Consider the following 10,252-nt stretch of genomic DNA (forward strand, 5'->3'; position numbering starts at 1 on the left):
TTCGATGACATTAATTTGTGTTTCCCTGTTAGTTAACACTAAATCTAAAACACTATTTTCCCGCGTTGTGTTGCGTAAGAAAGCAATCGTCAATTAATTCTAGAAAATCTTCTGCTTCACTATTCCCTGTTTTGTTCAACCAGTTTATTCCACTAAAATTAAAGTCACCCATGACATAAATACTGTTAGATCTAGATGCTCTAGATATTTCATCCCATAGAAGCTTTGCTTCCATTCTGTCTAAATTTGGTGGCCTATATACAACTCCTATTATAATATTATTTGCTTTTTCGTTTAATTCTATCCAAATAGTTTCTGTGTGTTGCTCAGTTTTGATTCCCTCTTTGAGACTACATTTCAAACTGTCCCTAACATATATGGCTACTCCACCTCCTCGTCTAATATATCGATCTGTGTGAAATAGTTTAAATCTATTTATTTGATATTCAGCTAATAGTTCTCTATTTTCTACATTCATCCACGTTTCAGTAAGTGCAATAATATAATTTTTTTCTGTTCAGACAAGAGCATTTAATTCGTTAATTTTATTTCTTAGACTTCTACTGTTAGTTTAATATACCCTAAGTGAATTGTTATTTTGAGGCCCTTCTCTTTCCCTGATCATTTTGCCAATTCCTTTCTCCCATGAACACATACTTTTGTTACCTTCTTCCTCCAAATCAGTTCCCATACCACTATTTACTAACAGTTTAAACCCAAACAAACACCTCTAACCACTGGTTCCAACGAGTTCGCAACAGCAACAACCCCAGCCCTCGATAGATGCACCCCATCACGAGCAAACATTTCATTTCTTCCATAGAAGTGTTCCCAGTTGTCTATGAAAGATATTGCATTTGATTTGCAATATCTTTCCAGCCGGCAATTGACACCAAGTGCCCTCGACATCCATTCATTTCCCACTCTCTTTCTTGGAAGAATGCCACATATGATTGGGATTCCTCCCTTGCTCTTAACTAATTCAATGGCTGTCCTGAATCTTTGTATTAGTTCCTCACTCCTAACTCGTCCAACATCATTACCCCCTGCACTAATACAAATAATGGGTTTGTTCCCATTTCCCGTCATAATATCATTCATGTTTCCAACAATATCACCAATTCCAGCTCCCGGATAGCAAACCCTTAATCTGTTCCCCCTATCTCTGGCACAAAACGTTCTGTCTAAATACCTCACCTGGGAATCTCCCACAACCAAAATTCGCTTCGGTACCTCCTTAACTTTCTGAGCAGCCTGAGGGGCCTGCGCTCCGCCGCTCCTCGCTGATTCCGTAATTTCGCTGATTTGTTGGTGAGTCAGAGTTGCTTGAGGAAGTTGAGTGGAACTGGCTCTTGAAGCAAATAGATTTGCTAGCCTTTCTGCTTCTTGCTCTGGATGAACATGGTGCAGGGGAGCAGGAGGCGATTTTCCTTTGGCCTTGTTGATCTGCCTCCAGATGTCGCCCAAGGACGTATGCTGATTTAGCTTGGCACACCACTCGAGCCATTTTCCTTCTCTGATTTTTGCTGTTTCTTCATGCACATGATCTCGGACAGCTCTAAGAAGTCCTGGATTAGCTTCAGTTCTATCTCTTCTGAAATTCTTTCATGCACGATTTAGTCTGTTATGTAGCTCTTTGATCCTATCACAGTAATACCAATGGTCCTTGTGTTGTTGGGTAATTGTTTTCCTCTTGGGGATGGCGTGATTTGCTGCTCTATGTATTGCATTTACTAAATCTTTTTCCATTTCTACAGTGTTGTCAGGAGGAGTGTAGTTTTGGTGCCAAGTTTCGAGAGCTTCCTGAAATTTCGTCCAATATGCCTTGATAAAGTCCCATCCGGGCTCGGGAGCTGGAGGTCTAGGAGGTAGTGCTATAATAATAACTGTTTTTGTAGCAAAGTGGTCACTAATCAGGACATTATCCACTGACCAATGACACAACTCATAAATACTGGTGGAAACAAACGTGAGATCCAACTTTCCTCCACCAGTGTGGGTTGGTTCCGTGGTGTGGTTCTTAAGCTATATCTTGCTCTGGTTAGGCTCCATTTAGATTATGCAGTTCAATTTTGGTCGCCGTATTATAGAATGGATATAAATTCACTTGAACGTGTCCAGCGTAGGATGACTAAATTAATTCCCCAAATTAGAAATCTTTCATATGAAGAAAGATTAACAAAGCTTAAGTTGCATTCACTGGAAAGGCGAAGAGTTAGGGGTGACATGATAGAGGTTTACAAGTGGATGAATGGACATAACAAAGGGGATATTAATAGGGTATTAAAAGTATCACCACAAGACAGAACACGAAACAATGGGTATAAATTGGATAAGTTTAGATTTAGGAAAGACTTGGGTAAATACGGGTTCAGTAACAGGGTTGTTGATTTGTGGAACCAATTGCCGTGTAACATGGTGGAGGTGGGGTCCCTCGATTGTTTCAAGCGCGGGTTGGACATGTATATGAGTGGGATTGGGTGGTTATAGATAGGAGCTTCCTCGTATGGGCCAATAGGCCTTCTGCAGTTACCTTTGTTCTTATGTTCTTAACTAGGAGCTGCCTCGCATGGGCAGAAGGCTTGCTGAAGTTACCTACATTCTTATGTTCTTCAGCTGCCTCGTATGGGCCAATTGGCCTTCTGCATTTACCTTCATTCGTATGTTCTTCTTCCCTCATTCTTCTATTTGTTCTTAAATATTGTCAAGGCTGAGAGGCAACAACTAAGCTATCAGTTGTTAAATGCTCTCTGTCTCTCTCTCTCTCTCCCTATATATATATATATATGTGAAGAAATTTGGTGGAATATAAATATGATTTGCTTCGTATTTATCTAGAGGCTTTTTTGTAGTTATTTACATGTTCACATGCGTTATTGGCCGGCGCGGGAATCTCTGAGCTATGTGAGGTGGCGGGGGAATTCGGGGAAATACTTAGATCTACTCGCTAATTGTTCGTATGATCTTGTGTGAGGCGGCGAGAGAGTATAAAACAGTTGTACTCGTGTGTTAATATCACACTCGGGCTGTCTTCTGTATATCCACACTGCTCTCTGGTCGACGAGGAAAATGGAACGACCAGAAGAACTGTTCATATATGCGTCGAAGGTGGGTGTTGGCATTATGTGTGGAATAGCGTTTCTGTGTGTGTGCCTTATCATTCTGTGTATTTGCTGCTGGGAGAAGAGACGGAAGAGCTTAGCAAAAAAACAGCTAGAAAATAATGATAATGTCATTAATAATGATAATAAGGAAAATACTGCCAGGGAGTGTTCCAGACGCCAGGAACGCGGGCAGCCTAATTTAGAGTCGCTCTCATTGTCACCGATCAATATTGTCACTTCAGAAACAGATAACTTAGCCACGCCTCAATGGGAACCTGGAACCACAGTTACAGCTAATTCATTCATTTCATTTGTTTATTATGCACCCCATACCCATCCCGTGGGCGGTGATGTGGAGGGTTACGGAGCCTTCATGAACTGAACCCCATAGTTCGAGTTTCAGGCAACAAGCGTCATTTACACTTGAGCAACAGAAGGTCAAGACAAAGTAAAGTAGCGGTGTTCAATGTTCCAGGTCGCATCAGCACCATTAAATGTTTCTTGTAGTTTTTTTAACAGTTAAACTGCAATTATTTACCTAAATAAATGTTAGTAACCTGCTTTGCACTTTTCACTATTCCTGTATATTTATATATTTTGTTTAATTTAACAATGGAAGTCTTCTCCCCACGATTTTCGAATCGTGAGCAAATTTGCAAATACTTGAATGTAACCACATCCACATACTTCCTCCTTTCTCCAAATCCATTCCCATACCACTATCTATTAAGTAAAATTTACACATGGATAAACTTTGAAAACAGGGAACTATTAGTTTAAATCCGTTTATATGACATTCAGCAATTTCATACAGATTTACAAAGTATAGAGAGAGTAGCCATATATGCAGACGATGAGTCACAATAATGTGGCTGAAGATATGAAGACTAAACCACTCATCAGAAGATGAGGAGACGACGACGCTTCGATCCGTCCTGCACCGAATAACTCAAACCCTGCACTGTACCGGTTGCCATAGTCTCCACAATCGACATGATAATGGTTCAGGACGGACCGACACGTCGTCGTCTCCTCATCTTCGGAAGTAGCAATATAGAAAATGTAGTGTCAAAGAGGGAATCAAAACTGAGCCACTCAGATATAATTTTGTGAGAATTAAACGAAATGGTAAAATCTTATAATTGTACTTATTTACAGGCCGCCAAACATAGAATGGAAGCAAGATTGATTGATAAAGATTAAGAGGTGGCATGGTCATGAATAGCCCGTAAATCGGAAGCTATAAATCATAGATATTTCAACGATGGGATGAAATATCTAGGTCAAACAGTGTTTGTGTCATGAATGACTTTAATATTAGTGGAATAAACTGGTTTAACAAAACAGGGAATAGCGAAACAGAAAAATTGATAAAATTTATTGACGATTGTTTCCTTATTAAGGAACACATTATATAGAAACTTCCTACATATTTAGGAACCAACCCTAACTGTTGTTAAAATTGCTAAAGGGATTTGAGAGTTATGATTAGTAAAAATTTAAAACCAAAAAAATCAATGCACAAATGTTCTAAACAAGGCAAATAGGGCACTGTGATCTATTTCTCGAAGCGTCAGTAACAGAACGCCTGGTGTTATTCATCAGCTATATCTTGCACTTGTTAGGCCAAGATAGGCTATATCTTGCACTTGTTAGGCCAAGATAGGCTATATCTTGCACTTGTTAGGCCAAGACAGGCTATATCTTGCACTTGTTAGGCCAAGATAGGCTATATCTTGCATTTGTTAGGCCAAGATAGGCTATATCTTGCACTTGTTAGGCCAAGATAGGCTATATCTTGCACTTGTTAGGCCAAGACAGGCTATATCTTGCACTTGTTAGGCCAAGACAGGCTATATCTTGCACTTGATTATTCACGTCAGTTTTGAGCGCCATACTATAGAATGGACATTCACTAGAACGCGTCCGTCGTTGGATGACAAAATTAATCCCACTAATTAGAAACTCTCGATATGAAGAGAGATGTTGTTTCAAGTGTAATATTTAGCGTTCAAAGACAAAGAGTCAACACAGATTCTGTGTTGACTCTAACTTTTTCTCTTTCCACGGTAAACATTACAATCAAACTTTTGGTGTCGCTATGATGTTCCCAGATGCTCCAGATGTTGTTTTAGATTCAGCGACTGGAACAAAATTTCCATGTAGCAAAATTATGGTGAGCCCGTAAGTGGAGGCTGTTCTTGTTGTTTTAGACTATAGTGAACTCGTAATTGAGTTCGGTTATTCGCGATAACCTTTAATGATATTTGGGTCAAAGTTACAAATGAAGGTGGGGTTTCCTCCCTTTCTCGCGTTTCTTTTCCGCACCTGTTTTAGCGCACTGTTTTAATTTTAGTCCTGTTTTAATAACATTATCTTGGTAGCAGATATAGATGCGCAGTATTCACTAATGCGTCCCATTCCTCATCTGTTTTTCTAACCATTGTAGTCGCTGTGGATTTTGCATCTAATGCAGCTGCTGTCGTTGGATTAATGTTGAGTTTGATGCGCAGGGCTTCAGTAGCTTCACATTCCTGTAAGTAGTGCGATAACGGCGCCTCTGCTTCTGTTCCACAGATATGACACTCTTCAACTATTGCGTTTATTACCTCCCAGCAGCACTTGTAACCAAGTCTGAGTCTGTGTATGGCTACTGCAATGGATATATTTTTTCCAGGATTGAAAGAGTTGCTTGCTCGTACCACATCGCAGTGGATCTTCCTTCCACTATTTTGACTCTGTGGCGACTTTTGGTAGTTGGGAGTATTTTCTTCTTGATGTGCACTCCTTATATAATCACTCATTACATTATATTACCATCTATGCCAATTTGACCTGATATCCAATTTAGAGTGATTGACAGCTCTAGATTGTGTTCTATGATATCCTACATTTCCTATATGTAGGATATCTGTAAGGAGTTGTATATTATCTCTGTGCTGGCTGGATAACAATGGAGAGAAGATTTAGAGTCAGTATGTTTTTGTCAATTTACACACAGAAATCACAATAGCGTGATGCATCAAATGAACAAATCCACCTTAGCTGTGATGAGGGTTCGAACCTACGTCCAAGAGGATTCCAGACGCCCTCGTAGGCCTTAATCGACTGTGCCACGACACAGAAAAGAATTGCAACAGGGAGTTCCTCTGTCTTCACACGGATCCTGTAGTCTCTCCGAGGCAAACACAATTCCCCCATGCACCAGGGCTCTGTCCATAGCCCGGAAGGAAGAGGTTCTACCTCCTCATACTGCATTATTGTGATTTCTGTGTAATGAAGTAAGGGCGAAGAGGTAGAACAGCTTATTGACAGAGCCCGGGTGCACGTGAGAATTGTGTCTGGAGAGACTCCAGGATCCGTGTGAGGGCAGATGAACTCCCGGTTGCAATTCTTTTCCGTTTCGTGGCACAGTCGATTAAGACCTACGAGGGCGTCTGGGATCCTCTCGGACGTAGGTTCGAACCTCATCACGGCCCTTGTGGATTTGTTTATTGTCAATTTCATAATTTATGGCCTCTTTCTGGGCATATAACTTTGTTTGCAATGCTGAGTACCCACTATTCATGCTCCAGCAAGCTTCATGGTTGTTAATGTAAACTGCTGCATCAGCAGAATCTCTTTCTTGATTATCTGATCCATCTGTGAAGATGTGTGGTTGTGGATATGGATATCTACTATTGTCGGTCGCGAGAGGGTTTCAATTTGTTGTTCTTTGACTGCTTTGAGCCTCTGCGAGTCACATGCTGATTTTTAAACTGGTAATCCTTCAGTGATTATCTTTAGACTCGAATCTTCCTATAGAAGCTGCCAAAATTGCTGATATTTTCTTTGTTTTTAATGGTCTGTTTCACTAGCAATATGGAAGTTGTAGTGAAGGACCTGGTGACTCTAGTGGGAGCCCTGAGGACAGAGTTGGACTCTCTGCGGGAGGAGGTGCGTCAGCTTAAAAAACAACGAGAAGTAACGAAGGAGGAGACAAGCAGTAAAGGGACCTCGTCTTGGAGAGTTGCGAAAGACAGGGGCCTTAAGAAGACTTTGATAAAGCCGCCTTCAAACGCCATAGCAACTTCAAATTCATTTGACGTTTTGGAGGACGAGTGCTGTGGAGAGACTGTGGATCGCGCAAAAGGGAAAGCAACGAAGAGAAAGGAAGCGCAGGCCCCTCAGAAAGTAAAGGAAGTACCTAAGCAAACATTAGTTGTGGGAGATTCCCAGATAAGGTATTTGGATAGAACGTTTTGTGCTAGAGATAGGGGGAACAGGTTAAGGGTTTGCTATCCCGGAGCTGGCATTGGTGATATTATTAACAACATGAATGATATTATGGCTGGTAATGGGAACAATCCCATTATTTGCATTAGCGTGGGAGGAAATGATGTTGGTCGAGTCAGGAGTGAGGAACTGATTCAGAGGTATAAAACAGCCATAGAGTTAGTTAGGAGCAAGGGAGGAATCCCGATCATATGTGGCATTCTTCCAAGAAAGGGAGTGGGAAATGAATGGATATCGAGGGCACTTGGTGTCAATTGCCGGCTGGAAAGATATTGCAAATCAAATGCAATATCTTTCATAGACAACTGGGAACACTTCTATGGAAGAAATGAAATGTATGCTCGTGATGGGGTGCATCTATCGAGAGCTGGGGTTGTTGCTGTTGCGAACTCGCTAGAAGAAGTGGTTAGAGGTGTTTGTTTGGGTTTAAACTGTTAGTAGATAGAGGTATGGGAATTGATTTGGAGGAAGGAGGTAATAAAAGTATGTGTTTGTGGGAGAAAGGAATTGGCAAAACGATCAGGGAAAGAGAAGGTCCGCAAAATAACAATTCACTTAGGGTATATTACACTAACAGTAGAAGTCTAAGAAATAAAATTAACGAATTAAATGCTCTTGTCTGCACAGAAAAAATAGATATTATTGCACTTACCGAAACGTGGATGAATGTAGAAAATAGAGAACTATTAGCTGAATATCAAATATATGGATTTAAACTATTTCACACAGATAGATATATTAGACGAGGAGGTGGAGTAGCCATATATGTTAGGGACAATTTGAAATGTAGTCTCAAAGAGGGAATCAAAACAGAGCCACACACAGAAACTATTTGGATTGAATTAAACGAAAAAGCTAATAATATTATAATAGGAGTAATATATAGGCCACCAAATTTAGACAGAATGGAAGCAAAGCATCTATGGGATGAAATATCTAGAGCATCTAGATCTAACAGTATTTATGTCATGGGTGACTTTAATTTTAGCGGAATAAACTGGTTGAACAAAACAGGGAATAGTGAAGCAGAAGATTTTCTAGAATTAATTGACGATTGCTTTCTTACGCAACACATTAAGGAACCAACACGGGAAAATAATATTTTAGATTTAGTGTTAACTAACAGGGAAACGCAAATTAATGACATCGAAATAGGGAGTGAGCTAGGGAGCAGTGATCACAAAGAAATCAGATTTAGCATAGAATGGAATAGACCAGTAGGAGAAAATTCTGTTAAAGTGCCAGATTTTCGAAAAGCTGATTTTAATAGCCTAAGAAATTTCTTGGGTCAAATTGATTGGAAAGGCTTGGGTATGGGGTGTGGGCCGGTCTTGGAGCGAGACATGAACCCAGCGATAGGTGACTTAAATGGGGATTTCGATGTGGATTCAATATATAACTTATTTAAGAATATTCTAAACAAAGCACAGGAACGTAGTATACCATACAAATTGAATAGATCGTATACTAATGACCCAAAGTGGATAACAAAGAATTTGAAGAACCTTATAGGTAAAAAGAGAGCTTGGTACAAAAGGATTAAAAATGGGGAGGTCACTTTAGAACAGGAATTCGTACAACTGGTTAGAAATGTTAAAAAAGAGATAAGGAAAGCAAAAAGAAACTATGAAGTTCGCATAGCAGGGCAAGCAAAGACAAATCCTAAAGGGTTTTTTCAGTTATATCGTACTAAGACTAGGGAAAGGATAGGTCCATTAAAAACTGAGACAGGTCAAATAACAGATAGTGATGAAGAGATGAGTAGTATTTTTAATAAATATTTTGTATCTGTATTTACTAAAGAGGAACTTAACAATATGCCTTCAGCCGAACAAGTCTATGTGGGTGGGGACGAGGACAGGTTGACGAGTTTAGCAGTTACCAGGGAGGATGTTCTTAAACAAATAGTAAAACTCAAACCAAACAAATCCCCAGGGCCGGATGAAGTGTTTGCTAGGGTGCTTAAAGAATGCAAAGAGGAGCTTTGTGACCCACTGTCAACCATATTTAATAAATCAATAGAGTCAGGCAGAGTGCCAGAGTTTTGGAAAGTTGCTAATGTGATACCAGTTTTTAAGAAAGGAGATAGATCACTTGCGTCTAACTATCGACCAATTAGCCTAACGTCTATTGTGGGAAAGTTACTCGAATCTATAATAGCAAATAAAATTCGTCTTCATCTTGAAAAACATAAATTATTAATTGAGTCGCAACATGGTTTTATAAATGGCCGTTCATGTTTAACAAATTTGTTATCTTTTTATTCTAGCATTGTTGAGGCAGTTGATAGTGGTAAGGATTGCGATGTTGTATACCTTGACTTTAGCAAAGCTTTTGATACAGTGCCACATGAAAGACTGATTAAAAAAAATAGAGTCTCATGGTATTGGGGGTGCTATATTAAGCTGGATTAGGGCATGGCTATACCAAAGGAAACAGAGAGTTAGTATAAATGGAATCAAGTCAGAGTGGGAAAATGTTGTAAGTGGAGTGCCTCAAGGCTCTGTCCTGGGACCTCTGTTGTTTATAATATATATAAATGATTTAGATTCAGGTTTGAGTAGCAACATTTGCAAATTTGCCGATGATACGAAAATCGGTAGGGAAATTAATTCGGAGGAGGACTCACTATCACTTCAAGTTGATCTAGATAGGGTTTTGAAATGGTCAAAGGATTGGCAGATGCAGTTTAATGCTGATAAATGTAAAGTTCTGAGGTTAGGTAATGATGATAGAGTTACTAGATACGAGCTAGATGGTGTTGTGATTGCGAAGTCGGATTGCGAAAGGGATCTGGGAGTTATGATTAGTAAGAATTTAAAACAAAAGGATCAATGCATAAATGTTCGTAATAAGGCAAATCGGACACTTGG

The sequence above is a fragment of the Procambarus clarkii genome, chromosome 8 (assembly GCF_040958095.1).
Source record: "Procambarus clarkii isolate CNS0578487 chromosome 8, FALCON_Pclarkii_2.0, whole genome shotgun sequence".
Classification (NCBI taxonomy): Eukaryota; Metazoa; Arthropoda; class Malacostraca; order Decapoda; family Cambaridae; genus Procambarus; species Procambarus clarkii.